The 23,011-nt window shown below is 44.3% G+C and overlaps 1 long non-coding RNA gene across 1 annotated transcript; it reads right to left on the bottom strand.

Annotated features, from left to right (window-relative positions):
- LOC110401980 lies at window positions 321–22,072 on the bottom strand. Its single transcript, XR_002440734.1, has 3 exons — window positions 20,037–22,072; window positions 7,379–7,469; window positions 321–7,247 (listed from the first exon to the last, which is right to left on the bottom strand). It is a non-coding gene; the product is annotated as an uncharacterized LOC110401980 (long non-coding RNA).

Genomic DNA, 23,011 nt, shown 5'->3' with positions numbered 1-23,011 from the left:
TGAAAGCAGAAACGCTTGCTTCCTTGGAAACGGCCACTGAAATGAAGCAATACTTTTGTGAAGGCCAGGGTATTGATAGAGCAGCTGGTCTCCTTCCAACTGGGATCCACGATGTTCCAGGGCTGTAATCAGGCAAGTACAGAACTTTGCCAAGCAAGGCTTTGTTCAATGTGCCAGGGAGCAGCCATCCCATACCTGAGCCAGAAACGGCTTCACTAACACAGGGTGTGCACGAGCCACTAAAGAGCCTTCACCCTCCATCAGTCAGAGCAGTGCAGTTGGGTGTGCAGCAAGATCTGCAGAGGCAAGGGGATGGCAGGCTATTAAGAATGAAGCCTAATGGCCTCTCGAGAACTTCAGGAGTGGGGAAATAAAAATAAAATTAAAAAAACCCTTCACCTGAATTTTAATCACACCCAAGGGAAGACACGAGATTTAATACAAAACATTACACAGCTGCTTTGCTACACGAGATTAACTTCATGTAACAGGATGAATAAAAATATTCCCACTCCAACTTTCTGAAACATTCTGCCCTGAGGCAGTGAGAGAAATGGCACAGAATACAGAACAAGGCAGGGAGATGAGCTAGATGCTTTTAAGCTCTGTGTAAGTCAACCAGCCAAAGCTGGGCTCTGACACAAATCTCCTTCAGCATCTGAAATTAATAATTCATCTTTAGTTGGGCGATCATTAAAGATCCCTTTTTGTAGACTGACAGAGAGAACAAACAAGAGAGTTAATGCAGATCGGCAATACCGTGAATCTTTCAAAGCAACAGGCTGGGATCGCACTTCTCAAGTCCCCTGAGTGCTATGCTGACAGCCTGGGCATCTGCAACAGACTGCATTTGTGTCCGTGTGGAGAGTGACCCACTTCTGCAACTGCAAGTTGGAATGCATCCCAGAGGCACACATGACATTTTGGCAACAGAGAGAAAAAAGTTCAAGGAAATCGGTGAAAGAGTTCAATAGAGTTGTATGAGCAAAAACGCCAAAGCAGCAAAACACCCAGTTCTGAGCTCTTTGAAATCAGCGGCCTGAGATGAGCTGCTATCAAGGTCAGAGGATATGTACGTGGTAGAGATGAGGAAACTTCCCCCCTCCACCAAGAGAAGTTGTAAGCTCTTGCCACAGCCTGTCAGAGTCAGCAGGGACTCCGTCAGAGATTGATTTATGAGAGTATCAGCTGGAGAGATAACCTTTTTGCTTTACAGGCTGCAGAGCAAATACATGTCCCTTGACAAGTAACTTTCCCCAGTAACCCCATCAGCCCTTTATGAAGCAAGAGCGGTGTTTTCTTAGTGCTCAGCAGGATGGGCATGGTGCAACTCACAAAATATACCTCCAGAATCATCAATTTCTAGAACTCCTATTCCTGATTTTAAAAAAAAATCAGAAACATGCAAGTGATCACTAACCACACTGTGCACACAGCTTTTGGGGGAGGCAGTCCCTTTCAGTCCCAGAAACCAAGCAGGTTGTAGCTCCAGGGCCTTGGAAAATAAATCTAGATCTCAACAATGGCTTGTGACTCAGATGTCATTTTCTTCTTTGACTCCAGATGAGAATTCCCAACATTAGTGTGATGGCAATCACAGCAACAAGGAAAACAGCTGCTATGACAGCAGCCTGCACAGGGACAGCATGCTGCTTCCTCCATCCCTGCCAGTGCTCAGGAGAGGCTGTGCCTATGGCTGCAGGCCAGAACCTGAGGTTATTCCAAACAGGTAGAGCCCTCACTTACCTGAGCTCTCAGGTGCCTGGCAGCTGCAGCTGAACTCCCCCAGTGTTCTCTCCTTCGGCCTGCAATTACAGTTGGATACCCTCCTCTTACTCTTTCCTTGCCTGTGGAAAAGGCAGTCTTGCCCCAGTCTCTCATCTTAGAGGTTGAAAGATTCAACCTCGTCTATGCTGTTGAGAAGCCCTGAGTCACTGCCGGGCTCTGGTGATGCCCTGTGGCTGGAGGTGTTCTGAGAGGTAAATCAAGACACTTGGTCATAAAGCAGCAAGTGACAAGACTTGGAGAAAAAAAAAAAAAAAGGTGTTATCTTTAGTAACCAGGCCAAATGCCAGCTCCAGCTAAGATAACAGACATTCTACTGACTTCCTGCAATTTTCCTTCAGTGAAATATTATCCTCTTTACTTCCTGCCAGAGTGTCATTTAACACTGTTTTGCCAATCTACCGTGATTCACCCAAAGGAAACTGCATTTCCATAAGGACTAAAGTAATTCCACTACATTATGGATATGACCAAACTGTGAGATTTAGATACATATTCAAGAGGCTGCAGGAATTCCAAGGTTTAGTTAAATTCTGTCAGTCAAATTACCAATACTCTTTTTCTGCAGGAAGAAAACAACCAACCAGTTACATACTTGGATGATGTGAGCAGAGTCTGTATCCAGAAAGCAAATGTCACTGTGCCTCAACAACACCTTGCCAACAGCATCAGGAGATCAAATGCTTTGTCATACCATATCACTTGAAACTAAGAAAAACCTACACCAAAGCAATTTATCCCTACCTGTGGATTTACACTGGAATATGGCCATGTACAACAGGAAGGCCAAGTGGCTCCCAGAGTAGGCAGGAGGAACTGTTGTTTTTCCATTCACAATGGGTTTCCTCATCAATCAGGCACGTTCATTAAAGCTTGCTTCCTCTAGCAGGATCACTATAAAAGGTAATTATGGAAGAGGAAAAGGAGTGCAGACTCGTGACTTATTTTACAGGATTTGTCCTGTTCTGAGCATTAATTGAATCCACCACTTTAATGAAGCTGAGTCCCCAGTGAATGGGTGACCAGCAACTTCATATTCTAGCATGACTTCTCAATAACAAGGCACTCTCACTGAACATGTCAGACCATGTCCTTAGCAGAAACATTACATACAGAACACGAATCATGGGCCAAGGAGGAAAGGTACAGCTTTCTGAACACACTGATATGCAGATAGCATTAAAGTTCCAGGATCTGTAAGGCTAGTTCCTAGCAATTTCAGCATTAACTGTCAGATTGTTGGCGTGTTCCTGCTTCTCCCCTTCCTCCCATAGCAGTGGTGGTACTGCTGATGGAGGTGGGATTTCAGCCAGCTGTTCTCTGACATGAGGTGCATCAGGCAGTGGGACGCTGCTCTCTACTCCAGGAGCTGTCAAAGCCATCATGGATTTATGTTCTGTGGAAGTAATTAGGGACTCCCGCTGCTCCTGTGCTCACTGCCCATTTGTAGGGCAATCACATCAGACAGAGCTGTGCTCAGTGCGCACTGCCAGCCTCCCCTGGAGCCAGTGGAGATTATTAAGAGAGGTTACTGGGGCAGATGGAATATTCCCCACTAGGACACAGACACAGAGCTATAGATTTTGCCCTTCAACACAGCCTGTGGCAATTTCCAGCAGATAAATGAAAGATCCTCTTCTCAATGATTTTTTTTTTTTTATACAGTAATTTGCATTGCCTCTTGCTTTAAGTCACAGTGGGCCCATCTCCTCTCTGCGATACAGATACTCATTTGCTTCCTGCCTTCCCTGTTTGCCTGTGTTTCCCTTTCTCTGGCTTAGAAACACCACAGCCAGCACAGCAGTGCAGAGATGTTGGGCCAGGGAAGCCTCCAGGGCAGCTGCTGCTGCTCAGCGGACCCCTTTGGATAAGATTTGCACAGAGAAAGGAGAAGCTTGAAAACAATTAAGTAGATTTCTTCAGCTCCCTTGGGCCCCTCGCTCCCCACCAATAACCAGGCCCAGCAGCTCGACCTGAGCTCACGTTACCCTCTCACATCAGGTGAAAGCCTTGTCAGAGCCAGGAGTTTCTCAGGCAGTGGGCATCACTCTGCGGTGTGAGTCTTGCTAGGAGACTTGACCCCTGGGTTCTGCCAGGATGAAAGGCCAAGCTCTTGCAGCTTCCTGCCCAACAGCAGGTCCCTGGCAGAGCCCTTGCCCTTCCCCCCCGGGTGAACTGCCGTTGACCCAGTGAATTCAATTAGAATGGTTCTTCCTTTATCAAACAAACCCCACATGGCCCAAACCAAACAGAGCATATTTGAAAACAAATAGATTGAAACAGCCCTAATCCACTCAGACACTCTCCTCTGCGCATGTCCTCTCTGATGCAGCCTACCCACAAATACAATCAGGGAACAGCCAGGATCCCAGATGTTCTGCAAGGTGAGCAGGGAACCTGACCCTGCAGAACAGAATGCTTCTGGCCAAGGACTCTGTCACACAGTTACAGTGCTCAGTGATGCTCTTTGGGCCACTTTCCTGACTTTCCCACTGTTCAGCTCTTAGGGAAAGTAGGAGAGTGCCTCAGCTAGAATCCTGGGGAAGAAAACTTGCATGAGCTTAGAATCATAGAATCATTAAGGTTGGAAAAGACCACTGAGATCTTCTAGTCCAGCTGTTGATCCATCACCATGCCCACTAAACCATGTGGTTAAGATCAACTCATAGTGTTCCCCCCCCACAGTGATGCGCAGGACCATCACAAACTACACAGCTGAAGCACTTCTGTGAGCCACTCTGCAGAGACCACATCACACTGCCTGGAAGGCTCTGAACCACTTCAGCCACCCTGGACATGAAGGTGCAGGAAGCGTTTTCCCTGCTAAAGTTGTCAGTGCTGTGATTTATGGGACACACTGCTCAGGTATATCACCTATCGGGTGCATGCTTCTAAGAAGAAATCCCACATCAAAGAGGAATTCCCTAACCTGACTTGCCCAAAGGAAGAACACAGCTAAAATGAGATGGGAGGCATCTTGTTGGCAGATCTTCACAGCCACACGTGCTGCACCTACACATACCATCAGAGACAGTACAGACCCACGTCTGGGAGTCGTCCTGAAGCTGCTGGCCATGTAAAATCAGCTGTCCCTAGCACAGCTTATCCCCTCAGGCTTCCTCCACATGACATTCAGGCAGCAGGGTACCTGAGCAGCCTTCTGTGGCCAGGCCCACTGAGCCACCGGGCAGGGACTTCTGCAGCCTCTCGGTGGCAACTCAGCAGCAGAAAGCAGGCAAGCAAGTGCCAGGACACGCAGTCATTGTGGGGAGAATCAGAGCCAGTGAAGCCAGGAAGCAGGATGCACATAGCCCTGAGGGGGGAACATGGCTTACCCCACCAGAGGCAGGAGTCAGGTTTTTTTTCTGTCAAAAGATTAAGATGATAAAAGGCAGAAATGAGGGGGAAATATTCCATGGCATGACCAAATCACACTCAAAGAGCCATTAGTCAAAAGCAATAGGCAGTTGCTGAGCCCCAGGCTCACCGCAGTGCTCAGTGCTTCCTGGGCTCACTGATGAGCAGGTTGTGCACCCACTGCTGCCTTTTCTTCTTCCTGCACAGCCTCCCTGCAGGGAAGAATAGACTCCAAAACCCCTTTGGGAAGGCCTTCTGAGGGAGCTGCAGGAAACTACAATCAGCACCAAGTGCAATAGAATTCACGCGGAAAATGCACAGATCTGGTTCTACCAATTCTGAGATTTGAACAACTCGGGAGAATGCGTGAAGTTGCTCATTTACATTTTGTTACCCAGCATGCTCTTCCAGCTCATCTATTTCCCACAGGCACCAACATCAAAGCTAAGGAAACAAGCTATCTTCACATGAAGGCTCTTCTTTTTAATTAAACATTATAATCTAAGGCCAGAAATTCCTTCTTCTGTCACAGCTGAAGAAAGCATAAAGGGAAAAGCGAGGGCAGAGAAACAGAATCCATCAGTCACTGTACAGAGAGAGATTGCTTGGCCTTGCATGCTTACAATTGCCTTCTGAGTGCTGGGCTCATTCGTGCAACATATGGCGAAGCGTGGAAACCCACCTACAGCCCAAAGGTCACTGTGCCACCTGCAGACCCCCAGCAACATGCAGCCTTGCACAAATACACATGGAAGTAATTAGGGAAGTGATGGAGCTGGGATATGAAGCGGAACCCCCTCAAGTCTGCTGTAGTAATTCTTTCAGCTGAGCTGGAGAAGTCGGAATTCCCGAGGGCCTGATTGCTGCAGCCTGGAGCCCAGAGTGGAATACAATTATTTACTGCTTCCCTGCCACTAACATGCCATTGCATTTGTGAGGTTGGGCAAGAGGAGATCCGAAGGGAGTTCCAAGGGGCCACGTTTGCTTCCCTTGTTACCTGCACAGACCCAGCCTGGCAGGTTGCTTTCTCTTTCCAGAGTCACTCTTCCATGCGCGTTCAGATTTGGAATTACACTTGGGCTGCTCCTCTTATCAATTTGCAGTTAAAGGTGGCAAGGTCTTCGGAACCAATGTAGTAGATCAGATACAGAGATGCAGAGTGACAGGAAGTTTCAATTAGTTTATTCCCTCTAATGCCATGTCCTCTAGAAGTCTTAAGCTGCATACTGTGATCCTCTTTCCTACACTTTACTGACGAGAACAACTGCCCCTTCCCCCAAAGAGATGAAGCATCAGTCAAGAAATGATCATGATACAGATCCTGTCTGTTAGCTGGGGACAAGCCAGCACAGTACTGAAGTATTCACAGACCACATGGCCAGTGCACAACTCTCCCCTCAGCTGAAAATAGCTGGTTTTGTGGCATACCAGAGTAAGCAGTCTCTGCGAACTGCTGGCAAGCAGCACATCACGCTCATCTCACTTCATCACATTATTCACACGCTTAGTGAAAAACAACCCACCACATTCATCTTTGTGCCTCCTTCAGTAAAAGAGCATATATTGTAAGCCCAACCATCTACAGCATTTCTATTTCTTCAGTCCCCTCGAGGTTTTCTAATTTTAAACTAACTGTTTACATTTTCTAGATTGTGTCAAATAAACAGATGCTACGTGGAAGCTCAGGATACATGAAGAGGCAGGCATGGGAGCACTGCTCGGCTTGCTCTCATTACATCTCTTACTGCAGTTGAGCACACAATTCCTAGTCACATCAGTTCTGATCCTATAGAAATGTCTGAGCAAACTCTCTGGCCTCACATACAGTTGCCTCTGCTTCCTGAAACACCAGGCAAGCTCACAGGGTGCAGTTCTGGTTGAAGGGCAGGAATGCTTCTGTGCTACCTTACTGTTGTTGGCTAGCAATTTCCAGGAACTGTGCATGATGCACTGACATGAATCCAGAGGTCAGGGTTACCTCTCCTTCATGGTGGTTATCAGGGTGGAAAGGGGCTGCTGCTCCTGATGAGCCTCCCAGCTCTGTGCATTTTCTACCCAGCTCCCAGCCAAAATAGTGCATCTTGTTCAATTAAGATAACTATCTCCTGTTGAGAGATCAGAAAACAAGATGTGCAAGGACAGCAAAATTAGAACTATGGGATCTGCTATGTATTTCTTCTATCACATTGAGAAAATCAAGGTAGAAAGGCACAAACCACCCAGCAAATGCTCTTACCAGGTAAGAACTGAGAAGCTTATCTTATGTTTGATCCTATGTTTGGATTCTGGGCTACCATCTTCAACTGGTCTTAGCTACTTCTCCTTACCTTTGAAAATGAAGAGCAAACCTTTAGATGGTCTAGAATAGATACTATTCTATAGTTACATGCTATACAAGTAAAAAAAAACAGATCAAAAAGTTTTCTGACTTTCTAGTGATGAGTTAAGTGTTAGTTAATTTCCTATATGAACTAAGTGGACAGATTTGTGCTCTGTCTCAACACTAAGGCCAGGAATTTCCACCTGTGTTTTCCCCCAGAAAGACATTTTCCATTCTATCTGTAGAGACAGTCTGGAGGAGAACCAGGGGAGACCTTGGTGTTCTCTACAACTATTTGAAAAAAGGTTGTAGTGAGGTGGAGATCAGCCTCTTGTCCTGGGTAAGTAGTAACAGGATGAAAGGGAATGGCTATAAGTTGTGTCAGTGGAAGTTTAGTTTGGTATCAGTAAAATTTCTTCTCAGAAAGAATGGTGAGGTATTGGAACAGGCTGCCCAGGGAGGTGGTGGAGTCACCATCCCCAGTGTTCAAGAAACATGTGAATGCGGCACTGAGTGCCATAGGTTAGTGGGCATGGTGGAGATGGGCTGATGGTTGGGCTAGATGATCTTAGAGGTCTTTTCCAATCTTATGATTCTATGCTTCCCCCCGGTGAAAAATAAGGTTCTGTGGCTAAGGGTCAAGGAGCACACCTTCCTGTGAGAGAGCAGTGGATTTCTGTACAGTCAGACCAGTCCCACAGTCAGGACACAACCTTGGAATAGCAGAATGGATGCACAGTTCTCCAAGAAAGATACCTCATGTTTGACTTTCTGATTTTCCTAGGAAATAGAGGTATATCTGACTGTCTGTGCTAGGGACTTACAGCACCTTACAGAGATGATTAAAAGCCAAATCCTCCCTCCTTCTTAGCAGAAGATTTTTCACAGACAGTTCAGTTTTTTTGTAGAGCCATCAAGGAATACAACAAGGCAGTGCCTGTTTTCTCCAAATGCATTTCTTCTACATCACTCAGAGGAGAGCAAGTAGGTTCTGAATCACTTCCCATCAGCACAGGGAAAGAGCTGTAAGTGGTTAATCACACCCTGACGAGCCAGTGCCCTGGTGACAGCAGAATGGCTGAGGTGGGTCTGAAGGAACCACTTCTCAGAGCTCATATGTTATAATGATTATAGCAGTAGCTAGACTCATTGCTGTAAGATTGATATGCACCCTACACTAACCACATGCCTGACTCTCCCACTCTGGAGTGGTGGGGAGCAAATAAGCTGGCTGGGCTGTATCAAGATGCCTGCTCCTTCTGCTGGGTAAACACTGTGCAGATATTCACTGTTATGAAGTTCACCTTACCAATAGATTCTCTGCATGAAATATAGCTACAGCATGGGCACAGAGAAAGCACATGGGATTTCCTCTGGCAGAATTCTTCCTGTGAGATAAATACAGGGACACTGTACAACAATCCATCACCAGAGATAAAAACTAACACAGCGAGAAAAATGTGGAAAATGTATTTTGAGCACATGTCCAAAGTTTCTTACTAATTCAACTCCTGTTTGGGCTGGGGAAAAGCTGAAATGCCCAGCTGAGAGCGAACATGTACTTTTTCACTGTTCAGTTTTAGCCAAGAATGTTTTCCCACCTCTGATAAATCAGTGTCTTGGCCCTTCCTTCCATGCCACGGAAAGGAAGGTATGGCATTAACGCAGTTTGAAAGGCTCTGATTTATGGCTTGGAGAAACAATCGCAAGTAAATTAGTTACTACAGCTTAACGAGTGTATGTCAGCTGAACTGATGCAACTGTGAACACTCTCTGCTCACGGTGAATGCCTTTCATTTAACACGCACATAAAATGGCTAACCTGCTGAGCCTTTTTCTGGTTGCCTTTGCAATAGAAATAAGGATCTGCTTTTAAGCTCCTTTCTTCTGGTGACCATAGTTATTTGTACCATGTGCTTCCTCCTCTAAATAAATCTCTTTCAAAAGCAAATATTCATGAAGAAGGACTCAGCCAAGCAATGCAGAAAGCTGAGGCTCTGGAAACATCTAATCACTGAACACACCGCAGCAGTCGCTGTCACCATCTGCTGTACCAGAGTCAAGGTGCACCACTACATCCTCTTCTGAGCTGGAGACTGTTCCAAGTTTTAATCAGCATTTGGAAGCAAACAACAACTAGACAGAATAAATGAGAAGATCTCCATTATTCTACACTCTAGGTGGCACTTGGCTGGCTTCCACATTTGTGTGCCTTTGTGCAGCACTGTGCCTTGCATCGCTGCACGTGCGATGGGGTTGTCAAATTCCCCAGAAGCACTGCAGATTGGACATCCCCCCTGCCAGGGAACAGTACACATGGTTTGATGGAGGCTCATTGGAGATGGGATTCTGGACTGTCTAGTCCAAGCATCCACGTGGATTTTGCAACTGCTTGAACATTCACAGTTTTCACCCAGAATAAGCTTGAAACCCTCAGCATTGCAAGGCAGTCTGTTAAGAAACATGAGGTACAAAATTTAGGAGACAGCGAGAGCAGGATTTGGCACAGGATTAAGATTCAGCCCTTCTCCTCTCATCTGCCTAGATTTTACACTCTCAAACTGAAACCTTAAGTAGGATAATTATTTGAAAATATTACAGTGAAAGATGAATCACTCAGCTTTATTAAGCTTTAATGATTGTTTTGATTGCTCTGATGAGATGACAGGGCTGATTTGACTGTATTTACTAGACCACTTTAAAACAATATCAATAATCTCAACATTAGACCTGCTGATCTTCTTCAACACTTGGCCAGCAATCCAAACTCTTTGTGCCTGCATGCTGGCTTATGAAAAATGTGATGGCATAAAGCCATGGCCCAGGGAAGTGCTGTCACCCATACGAGAATGACTGATTCAAGAAATGAAAATCAGCACTGTTAGGTTACTGTACCAGAAGCTGGAAAAGATAAGCCTTCACAGCCCTTTCCCACATGAAATAATTTTGAAACACCCTGAAGTTCAGCTGGATGGACGTTTCCTTTGCAAAAAAGATCAAATCCCGCTCATCCCAATTTTGCCAGATGGCTCTCCACATTCTGTTATGAGACCAGTAGCAGCAATTTCATCACACTGGAGGGATTTACAGATGGGCTAAGAGATTTTTTATGGCTGAATACAGATACGCATGTCCCAGTTCTCTGTTGTGAAGAATTGAGATTGCCCATACTGTCACACTCTTGCTCTTGCAACAGTCGAAGTGCTTCTCATTATTATTGTATTACATAGGATCAGACCTTGGGAGTTGCTTCCAGTGGTTACTGACTTTTTTTGTTCCATTTTAAACCTTGAGTTACTGAGGTCAAATACAGTGACCCCAGCCTTCATTTGGCATCAAAGGGCGGGATATAGCCTTTATGCACTGTGGGAGCTGCAGCTTCAAAAGCCGTAGTGTCAATACATACAGGAAAGTGCCTCCAGCACTTAGTCATTACTAGTTGGGGGAAGGCAGGATTTTCCTAGAGGTTCCCTGTGAGAACAGGCACAGAGAATAGCGGCAGAGCAGGAGCAGCAGCTGAGGACAGCAGAGGCCATACAGAACAGGGTCTTTGTAACCTTTCCAGCCAGTTCCATCCGGATGCAGGGATTCCTGGGAGGCACATTGGACAGCACACCCTGAGAATTCAGGTACCGCAGTGCTTTGCAGCTGTGCTCTAAAATAATCTTAAGTATCATCACAAGGAATTCCTGAGCTATCAGCCACCCACCTGCCATGCTGAATCAAGGGCAGCATCCAGACATATTTATCTTCCTTGGAAAATCTTTTGTCTTGGCTGCAGCTGGAGGGAAAACCACTGCTCTACCGTACAACTTAAGTTATGCTTGTAGGTCTGCCTTCAATTTGCATTACATGGACTGCACTTCTCACACCACACCAAGCCACAGGTAACAAGTCAGCTCACCAGACTACACCTGGATCTTATACAGCAGATTTGCCCTTTTAAGCAAGCTCCTACCTCAGTTCCCAGTGGGCTGCCTCTTAGTTTATGTATCTGGGAATTCTTCAAAACTGCAGGGAAGCTGCTACCAGTAAGCTTCAAAGTGGCACTGACTTATGTGATTGCTGGCTGCTGGGCTGTGAGCAGATTGTAGGGCTTGTGGTTTTTTCTTTTGGTGGATCTCAAGGAAGAGGTGATATTTTAAAGGCTTTACTTGACATGCTTTCCTCCCTATACTGTAGTTCTTTGTTTTGTTCCGTTTCTATTCTCTGCTAAATTATACAGTACATTGTACTCTGTCAGTTGCTTAAGTGGCCTAGCTTTAGACTGAGATATGTTAATGCAAAGAGAAATCACTGTGGCTATGGGAGTGCTGCTGGGAGCTGCATGTCTGAATTAATGTAGTCGTCCATTTCATTTAATATAGAAAATCTCAAGAAAATATAACTTTTTTTTGAAAAAAAGCAACAACAAACAAACCAAAGCCAAAACAAATAATCTGTCACCCTGCAGGAAAGCTCTCCCATCCCAGCAACATAAAGGTAAATGTCTTTTCCATCCACTCCAGCTGTGATCAAAGTTTTTTAGCAACTGCTTAAATACTGCAGTCCTATTGCCAAGCTCAGATGCTCACTTTCAAGAGCTGCAGCACAACCCAACATCTCCTTAGGCTCTCATTGGGAAGGGTTAAATCCCCTTTTGATTTGGCATAGATGCATTGGTCTGATACCATCAGCTGTAGAAAGCACTCCTGGGCTCTTAAATAACAGTCACCAGAAAATATCTGGAACTAGCACTGGTCTGGTTAGGGGGAAGAGCAGAAAGAGGGAAATAAAGGGATATCAGGGCAGCTCATCATGGATGCCTTCTTTTGAGACAGCTAAAGAGGAGCCTAATTCATTACATTATAACATATCCTAATAAAAGAAACATACTTTCCAACTCCACCATTTTGTCAAGATTTCATTTGAATGTTCTTTTGTTGTTGTTGTGGGTTTTGTTTGTTTTTTTAAACTCTTCAGGCCTTTGTCTATGGCTTCTTCAAACAATGGCAGTTCATCAGGATGTGGAACAAGCAAGCACAATTCTTTTCTGCATGTTTGCCATAGGAGGAACAAGCAGGGAGAGCTCAAAGGAAATTCTAGTTGAGAATAGCACAGGTGAGAGGGAAGCTGGCATGGAAAGGCTTTTGCAATTACAAGCCAATGTTTCTTTGCTCTGCAGCAGAAGGGTGAGAATCTCCTCCCCAGCTAGGGCTATGGATGAAGAGGAAGGCTATTATCAGTCTATGTATGAGGCAAGGTTGGGTTTTCATGCATCTTTAAAGGACACCGAGGGCTGGGGGGAAGGGGATATAAAGGCAGTCCCCCCGACAAAGCTTTCCCTAAAATTTCTCTTTAGAGTAAATGAAGTTGGAGGTGGGTAAATTCCAAGCAACAGGAGAAGAGACTTGCAGGCTGCAGAAATTCCTCCTAACAATGCCTTAGGATCACATAAACAAGGTTATTAATAGAAACTTGCCTCTCAAGCAGCCCTCAAAGGCAGTTTCCTCCCATTCTTCTATCTACACCAATTCAAGGCAGAGAAGCTTGGGCTTGAGAAAACCTCATTTGCTCCCCTCTTGTTTTTATCTCTCCCTCCACTGTATTTCCTCCTGAGACTGCAAGGTCAGAAAAGCCGGAAATCTCTTTGTACCTCTGTGACTGCCAAATTCTGACCAAGAAATGCACCCCAGAGATAACCCGCCAGCCCACGCGCTCCGGTGCACCATCATGTTGGGAGAGCAGAGCACAGGTGGCAGGGAAGCAGGGCTGTTTGTCACCAACAGCTCAGTCTAATGCAGGTAGGGTGGGACTGCTTTTCCTATGTGGGAGCTGGGACTGCTTTTCCAATTGCTCCAAACATGCCAACGTTCCTGCTTTGCAGCCACAGAGCACACAGAGGATTTGACCTTGCTTTTCCTGACCCTCCCAGCAAACGTCCCAACAGACAGCCCCAAAAATACTGTTTTTCCTCTTTTCTGGGTTCACAAATCCCAGGCATATCTTCAGTGCTTTTGCTTGGAAAAAAGCAGAATTTCATGTGCCCCTGAACTCTGAGGAACTGACAAACCCTGAAATAATGAAGTATTTTCTACTTCCCAAGTTTTCTTGTTTTTCTTGTTCTATTGTTACTGAGATTGAAGCCATATCCTTCTCCAGAAGTTAATTTGCTCAGTTTTCTAGAATTACAAGAGGGCTGGGGGATAAAGGGAAAAATTTACACAAACTCAAGGATTATCACACACCACCAACAAATGTACCTACCGCATAGAAAATACAAGGCTCTAAAGTCAGACGAGTATGCAGAACAAAGGAGAAACCATTATTAATACTGCAGAAACAAAAGATCAAGAGAAATGTTTCTACATCTACCTCCAGCTTCAGAAAATAATTGGTAAGGTTTGATCCTCTGGAGCAATGACCCAGTCAGAAGGTAGCAGGCAAAAGAGAGACCAATCCTGGGACATGAGGCCATACTTTGACCTGATGGCTTCTTCAAATTCAGACCTAACAAGCTGTCTAAACAGATGCTGCCCTGAGGATTAGTCTTCTGATCCAAATCAGATACAGAGTAGGCATATGTTCCCTGCCACTCCACCTTTCCATATGCAATCCAGAATATCTGGGCTTTCCAGCTCTGCTGTGATACACAGGCTGTTTGAAGCCAGTAAAAAAGCATCTCCTGCACATACAAAAAACCTCTTCTGGTACGTATGTAAAAAGAAGCAAAAGCTGCTGTTGTCTTTGTTGGTAGTACCACAGAAAAATACATTCCAGGACTCTCAATTTACTATTACCTCAGCATCAAGAAGATGCATTCAGTAGTAGGTGAGCAAATAAACAGGGGAGCCATCACCATGCTGCACTGCATGGCCTTACAGGTTCAGGACAAGTCTACAGATTCCCACAGATCTTACAGACATGCGTCAGCAGCTCTGCTGAAAACTGAGCATTGTGCAAGCACAGAAAGAGATTGTACAAGTGCAGAAGAGGAAGCCAGAAACAATTCATTTATGATCAGAAAATATTTTCACCACTGTATTGCTAACTGTTGAGATTCACTTCTACTGCTGTCAGCAGATTGAGACTACTCAGACGATTACAGGACACTTGCACAGGTAGTGGTACATATAAGGTTACTGTGAACAGTGTAAAAGATCAGAGCAGAGATCAGTCTGTACACCCAGTTGTGATGTCAATCTGCAGCCGTATTTAATCTTATCAAACTGTAATCAAGACACATAGCTAAACAAAGAGGTCAGAATCTCCCTTACGTTAAACATTCAAAATTCAAAAGACTACTCTCTAGGCACCACTAATGATAAAAATCACAAAGAAGCTCAGGATGTGCAGAGCAGCCCATGAATTTCCAATGACTGTTCTCTAAGGACAGTGTTACTTATGGCAACCAGTACCAAGAACAGTCATGCTGATGGCACTGCTCCAGCAAAATGTTATCAACACTCTACTTCTGTACACAGCTAATTATACCGTGCCCAAATGCCATAGGGAGATGGTTGCTCTATCAGGAAATGCACAGAAACATATGCTGCCATATGGAGGAGGCAGTCTACACTGGGCCTGCTTCTGTGTGAAGAAGGCCTCCCAGCCCTATTCCATGATGTTTATAAAACAACTCCCCTGGAAGATAAGCAGGAAAAAAAAAAGAAAAAAGGCAAGGAAAAAGACCTCAAAAATCACACCGTCTAACTTCTGGAGTAAGAACACCAGCAAGTGAGAAGGAAAGTTGTCCTGGGGAATCTGTAGGAAAGATAACAAAGCTTTGTGAACACACTGCAGAGCCCTGTTTCCTAAACAGGAACTTTGCTTTATTGCAAGAAGCATTGCACTGATATATCCTACTATGGAAATTAAAAGTAACTCAAGGCTTCCGCACTACTTAAAGCTCGCTTAAAGACTTAGTTTGGTACAATTGCATTTTAATTAAGTGGCTTGATTTCTAGCAGCAGGTTGGTAACCAGACAGTAAATCTTAATTAGAAGTTGTCAATTTCATGCTAACCAAAACCCATTTACATTTTTGTCCTCAAAAAGCAATACCTCTTGTGTTGAGAAAGTTGTCAATCCCTCTGTACAAGGATCTCTATCTTCATTCTCCTTTCCAGGTAGGAGGAACCTAAAGGACTCCTTTGTTACTTGTCCTCACACTTAGTGACTTGTCCTTACTTAGATGACTAGTGTAACTACCGGTTGTCAGCAGTTACTTACATTCACTGCAAAGAGTCTGTAAGATGACACTAAGTAAAAATAGTAACATCAATGCAAAAATTGCAAGTAACAGAACTACTCTGCTCATCATCTCTGCTTGCAATCCCAGCTAAGAATTTGCCTTTTGCCTTACAGTCTGTTAAACAGTATCTTTGATATTGCCAGGTCTTGGCCCTTTTAACAGCAAAGTCTCTCTGCACCTGTGAGATATTCATATGCCACTCCTAACTGGTGCAGCATAAGATCTGAGCAGAAGACCAAAACGGTTTCACTACACACAACTTAGTTTGAGGACCTTTTCATAAACCTCTCCTCCCATGGCATGTATCCATTTCATCTGCAAGACTCCATCACTCAGGATGAAACAGGAGAATATGGTAAGATAGCTCTCAACACTGCAACCTAGAATGCAGCTGTTACCAGCAAGAGGCACTTAAATCAGCCAGCAAGAGATAAAGAACTGAGCAGGATGTCAGCAGGGACTGTGTGCTCAGTCCTTCCTGATTCCAGTTCAAATTCCTGACCTGGACCCATCACAAGAGAACATGTGATCCAGTTCCACTGGAGACTGCAAAGGCAGCAAGCAGTGACAGCACTGGTGAGAGAATCAGGCAGGGGAGTCAATACTGAGAGGTGATTTTGATGGCAAGCATGTGACAAACAATTCCAGCCCTCAGTTAAGTGGATTAGGCAAGACTGTTTCTGAATACTGTCCAAAACCCCATTCCAGCTAGCGTCAAGAGAAGTCTTCCTGAAGAACCTTTGAAGAAAGGAGGGTGCTCTTCCAGACATATCTGTTATTAAAAAAGCTCCTGCAACTTCTACCTTGGTGAAGATGACCTCACAGATACCAGAACTGAAGAAGAGTGGCAACCTATGGCAACTCTGAGTCCACCAGCATTCACGACCTACATTCAATATGTATTTGAAGCCTTCCCTATGGTTACAGCTTTTACTAAGTCTTTTTATTTTTCTTCCTCTCTCCCCCAAGTTCTCCCATCATGTGGATTTTCTGATGTCTAATACTAGACAAACTAATATTATCATACTCCTTGAAAGAACACTCACCTCTTCCTAACTATCCTACTTTCAGAAAAGCCTGCAGTAGTTCACAATCTCTCATTACTGCTGTTCTGACACTTTTCACTAAAATTGATTCAAGCATTATCAGAACAATGATAAACATTTTTGCTTTCTAGAGGAAAGCATACTCACAGAACCACGGGTGTTGGAAGGGACCTCTAAAAATCATCCAGTCCAACATCACTGCTAAAGCAGGTTCCCTACAGTAAGTTACATAGGAAAGCATCCAGGCAGGTTTTGAATATCTCCAGATGAGATATCACAGCCTCTCTGGGCAGCCTGTTCCAGTGCCCTGTAGCCCTCCAAAGTACAGAAGTTCTCCCTCATGTTCACATAGAGCTTTCTGTGTTCCAGTTTGTGCACACTGCCCCTTGTCCTGTCACTGGGAACCACTGAGAAGAGCCCAGCCCCATCCTCTTGACTCCTGCCCTGTAGACATTTACAAGCATTGATAAGATCCCCTCTCAGTCTTCTCTTCTCCAAGCTGAAGAGCCCCAGGTCTCTCAGCTAACTGCTACCCTGTAATCTTCCAAGGCCACTATTTTGAACAAAAAAATAATCAGGTATGAATTTGTTCCAAGAGAGTTATAACTGAACTCTATTTGTATCTTGTAACATGAACATTGTACAGTACCAGTCCACTTGGCTTATGGTGGAGTTTCTATAAGCTGGCACAGTCAATGTAGAAAGCTCTGTCAGGACTGGAAGACCTCCTGCAAAAACTTTCCACTGACTCAATATAAGAACAAGTTCTTCCCTGCCCCATGCCTCATCCCTGTATTGATCTGATAGTGGGTAAAACAATGGCTGTCCAGCAAGAGTCTTGCAAGATTTTGCACCTGCAGAAGATATGCAAGTGCTAAAATGGAGTCAGCTGCTGAAGTGTTACTCTGTGCTCCGCTCTTGATTGAAAGGACTTAGACATTTCAATTATAGGTCTGGAACGTAGACTCCAGCACAGCCTACCTCTTGTTCATGGATGGATGCTCTAATAAGCAGAGCTGGATGTAAGCTTTTTAAATAGAACCCTTTTCCATTTGAAAAATGCCAGTTTAACAGAATCAAACTATTTCATAGGAATGTACTTTCTTAATTGAATTTTCTGGCAGAAGTCGACCCATTTCCTCACAAGTTCCCCCTTGTACCTGATCAGTGAGCAGAACTGAGAGCCTGGCAAACCTACCCCCAGCTGGGATGATAAAGATTTTCCTGGCAGGATGCCTGGAAGCCAAGGAACCCTGCTTGAGCCAGGGCAACTAGGGCTGCTGGGAGCTCAGCTGTGTGGCTGCAAGCTGGAAAAAAAGGTAATGGCAACTTTGAGCCATTTGGACAAGTCTGCTTCATTTCAAACATTCAGATAAAAGGGTTTTTTTTTTTTTAATTTTCAGATTGAACCACCAGAATTTGCAGCTTTGGATCTCATGGAAGACAAATAGTTCTGATGTTAGACTTTTCCCCAAAGTGAAATTCCATGCTGCAGACAGACCTGCAGCCAAACCTGTTGTTTTGATTTCCCCATTGGATCATGTTCACACCTGGAGGTGAGGGAGAAAACAAGAACAGTTCAGCTGGGGTAGAGAAAGCACTTCTGAAGATGATTGTGCTGATAGCAGCCCATCTGGGCTGGTTTCACAGACAGGTGGTAAGGGAGGGCCACATTGACCTTGCTAGAGGGTTTTTGATTGCTCAGTCTACTGGTGTTGATAGATTATGTGAACATCCAAAGCAGAGGGTCAAAAGCCACCAATTACTTAAAAAAAAATACCGAAGTGATAAGCAGCAAACTGGCAAGCTAAGCAGCATACAACATTAGAGAACCAATGTAACAGAGCCACACTCCCTAGTGATCTCTCTGGGGAGCCAGGAGGCTAGCAGATGGGTTTCTGCGGGTGCAGCTGGTGTTCCTGAGTCTGCTGGCTAGATCTGAGAGGCACTGTACAGAACTAGTCCTATGCCTCCACTTTGATTCTTTCTTCTTTTCCATGAATCTTGGTAGAGTCTCATCAGACTCTCCGCTGCTAAATCAATCAAATACACTGCCCCTTTCTCCCTGCAAGTCTCCAGGGTTGTAATCCAGATGCTCCCACAAGCATTCAAGCTGCATATAGGACAAACAAGGAGAAGATGGTGGGAGAAGATGAATCTATGCAGTAAAAAGTCCGTAGAGAGCAACCATAAAACTCTACAAAGAAATACAATGCAATAAATTGCTGAAAAGGCCACACTTCTCAATGTGTGTCTGATCTTGGTTCTCAAGCTTTGAAGCCTGAGATTTTCTTCTATTTTTGAATACATAGGAATTTGAAAAAACACTTACTCCAAGTTTCTTCTTTTAGAGGGGAAGCTTTCTACTGACAGTTTCAATATGTGACCCCTTAAAAATGCACATCTTCCTGCCAAGAGACCCAAAGCTCTGCGTAGATTTGGAAGATGCAGTGCTAAAAGAACCTCCCTTTCTTCCCTCTCAAATACACAGTTAAAAATAAAATATTACTAATAACATTGGTGGCAGCTCTGACTATGTACGTGTAGTAGAAGGAGAAGAGTGAAAAATAAGATTATAATGATTCGCCAACTCCGACTTCAAACACTTTAGCAGTAAGAACTACTAAATACTTGCTAGTACACAGTTAATTACAAACTGGTCAAGAGGGTAAAAATTTTGCAAAGATTTCTGAGAAGATTAAAACATTTAATGTTTCCTACAGCCTGTCAGAAATAGGATAAATGACCTGGAGCATCTTTACAGAATCACAAAGCCATCCTGCAAAATCTTCAGCTATAACCGACTTTAGCTTTAATTTCCAAATTGAAGCAGCACTGGCTGCTAATACACCTTTTCTCTCTTCAGTAATACACACACATACAAGATAGAGCCAAGAGCAAAAAGATAAGGCACCCTACTGGTCCTTTGTTACAGGAGAACTAGGCACTAGCACATTCAGAGAAAGCACAATAGACTGAGCGTGCTGGCATCATACTGGACAGAGAGGAAGCAGGAGCTGGTAGTAAGTCTCAGGGCAAAGGAGAACGCAAGCTATAGTAGCAGGGAGCTGAAGATTCAGAAGTAAATGCCACCTCTTTCACATCTTACTCTTTTCCTTCCATTAGGATGCTTCTAAAGTTTGAGACCCTAGTTCACAATGAAAATCCATGCTTAAGATGTATACCTTCTATAGGTCCTTCAAAGCAGTGAAATTGCTTCTGTTAAGTTCTTTGCGATATTAGACAAAGCATTATTAGAAATATCAAAAGTCATACACAGGAAAAAGTTAACTCACCCAACCAGTAGGAGAGGCTCTGGCTACATCACAGTCCTTCTCAGGAAGTAGTCCTCACCCAGAAAACATTCTTCTTTCAGAGGCTAACCCTTAAATGAGCTCAGGGAGGGGGAGGGTGGACCCTGGGTCATGTGGGAAACAGGTAAATTGCTTGCACCTGTGCTCCCTGGCCCAGCCGTTCCCCTTTGCCAGGTGCTCAATCATCAGTTCAGGCTGTGACATAACAGTTCCCTTACACCTTCTCACTGCTCATCACACTAGAAAGTCACTGCTGGAGACCACAACTTTCTTCCTGTCGGAAAACTGCTATCCCTGGTATAGGCTACCAAAAACTTGTTGAAGATTCAGGCTACAAGTATATGCAAAAATGTGGGAATAGGGAGGGAAACTCAAGTTTGTGATGACAGAAGGCTGGGTTCAGGGGAGCCTAACTGGCTCCTTTATCACTGGCCTAACTAAAAAGCAGCTAGTAGTTCTTTCCACTCACAATCTTTTCACAAAGCTTAAAATGCAAAGCAAGCAAATCCAAAGAGAACTCTTGGAATATCAGGTCAGAACAGAGATGTGAAAGTTATCTTTCAAAGAGAGTTCAAAAGCTGGCATAGACTTAGAGGTAATGTCTGAGGAATAGTTCAGTCAAACTGGCAGTCTCAAATCTCACCTTTGATAGACCTTAGCTCATCCCAGACCCACGCTTTCTGCTGAGCAAAAAGCATAATATCTTGTTAATAATGAATAGCCCTGTGTCTCCTGTACTTAACACTGGAGCTCTGAGAAGATCCACAGCACTTTATAAATTATCTATTGCAGCTGATTCAGGGCCCACTGGGAGTGTTCTTGAAGTAAGCATCTTGCTTGCCTGTAATGGAATCATACCATTAATGCAATTTCAATTAGACATATATTATAGTGCACAGATGCCTAAGCAAACAGTGTGCAGGAGGCCTCCTTCGGGGACCATATCCAGGTGAAAAGGTGTGTAAATGGGAGATTTTCCAGGGGGTCCTAAAATTGCAGCAAAAAGGTGCCAAAGAAACAAACAGGCCACCATAGTACAGCAGAACAAAGAATGTGTCCATAAGGAGAGGAAGAGAAAGGAAGAGGAGAGGGAGAGATCTTCATTTGCTGGTAATTAATTTCAAACTTCCACCTTCTCTGGTTATAAACTGAAGAGTTCTCCCACACTTTCTCCAATAGTCACTTCAGGAACAACAACAAAAAGCCATTCCTACCAGCTTCTGAGTCTATACTCATGCTCTCTTTTGAAAACTGTCTGTTGTCATCTGTGGTATTCAGTGGTTCCTCGCTCTGGCTGAGACTCTGAGCCAGCTGGGGTCCTGCAGAAGGAACAGACACTTACCATCACATACCTACTCTTGGAGTAACGGTCCCGTCTCCCAAGGAGCTGGCACCAGTAGTGGATGGTTGTGCTGTGATATCTTGCCAGCTCTCTAGCCAAACAAAACCGGTGCTAGCCTCCCTGGAGCACAGGGTATCAAAATCTCATTTAAATTTACATCAGGGCAGGATAAGCTTATCCAATCTACCGCTTAGGATGCCGTTATACACCCAACCTGATCCACAAAGACCCTCTATGTGAACGCTGTTGATGATTCAGGGGAAATATGAGAGCGTGGTCACTATCATTTTTTTCCCCTCTCTGCAAGACAGCACTTGAGGCATCTAATTAATGTCAATTATGGTTTATGTTTTTTTCTGAGAGTGAATTGAATGAAAGATCTACTAATTTGTTTCATGCAGGGCCTACTAAGAAATATCAGACACTAATAACTACCAGTCACTGCTGAGCAGAACTGGATTTGAAATAGCAAGTTACAGATAAAAAACTCCCCATCTCTTCTGCTATCCTGCCTCCTACTGATAACCCTTATTAATAAATTCTTATACTAGTGGCAAAGATAGAAATCAGACTGAACTCATATAATGATAATACTAGCCTGAAAGAAACCTTGTCATCAATTCATGCAGGATTTTTCTCAACAATTCAGCCAAAAACCCTCTGCAGCCTGGGTCTTTCTTCTGCCATGTCTGCGGCAGCCAATAGCTGGGATCTTCCAGCTGCAAACAAACAACTTGAGTCTGAGCTCAAAGCCAGAGTCCTGGTCACAGGGCCATTAACAATACAGACTCTCAGAGCTCTCTCAGGAGGGGGTTCAGCATATATGGAGAAATTTGTTGAAATTCCACAAGATCATCCTTGGCACTCATAAATCCTGAACCCTTGTGCTGAATGCACATAAACACTTGAAACAAAATGGTGGTGTGATTTCCCAGCAGCAATGAATACTTCCGTAGCTTGGGTTAACAATGCCAGCCTGCCTGTATGGGATGTCTTAATATTAAGATGTATTTTCTGCTCCTAGTTACCTGTTTACTTGCATTGTGCACATTCTTATCTCACCAATGCTTTCCACATGGTTACTACAAGATGCAGACCCCTGACCACTAGTCAGAGGAAAAGGTTAAAGAGAAAAGACGGCTTGGACACACCAAAGGTCCTGAGTGTCTGAACTTCCACATTAAGCAGTGGGATGAGATGCACTGTAACTCATCCAGGCTCCAGAATGTATGCGTCCTTCACAGGTTTGGAATTCCTGACCCGGTAATACAGTGCCAGTTGGAAATAACACCTAGTGATGCCAGCTCACCTCTCCTCCCTAACTCACAGATCAAAAATGACAAGCTGATTAGACAGAAACAAACCTTTCTGACTTCCATCTCTTTTTACTGCTGAAAAAATAAGCATAAACTCCAAAAGCAGAAGAACATCCTGGCCAGCACAGCACTTATCCCAGACTCTCAGAAAGGTTAGAGGGGTAATATGGCAGAAAGATCTGTTCTCCATTGAAAGTTTATTGAGGAGCATTCCAGAAAGCCAAAGAAAAGGATATTTTAATTGCAGCCCCCTACATAGCAAATATAAGTCAGATGGCTTGCTTTCTTAGTTACCTTTC

The sequence above is a fragment of the Numida meleagris genome, chromosome 6 (genome assembly GCF_002078875.1).
Source record: "Numida meleagris isolate 19003 breed g44 Domestic line chromosome 6, NumMel1.0, whole genome shotgun sequence".
Classification (NCBI taxonomy): Eukaryota; Metazoa; Chordata; class Aves; order Galliformes; family Numididae; genus Numida; species Numida meleagris.
The sequence above is the reverse complement of the archived record's forward strand: the minus strand, read 5'-3'. Positions and strand labels throughout refer to the sequence as shown.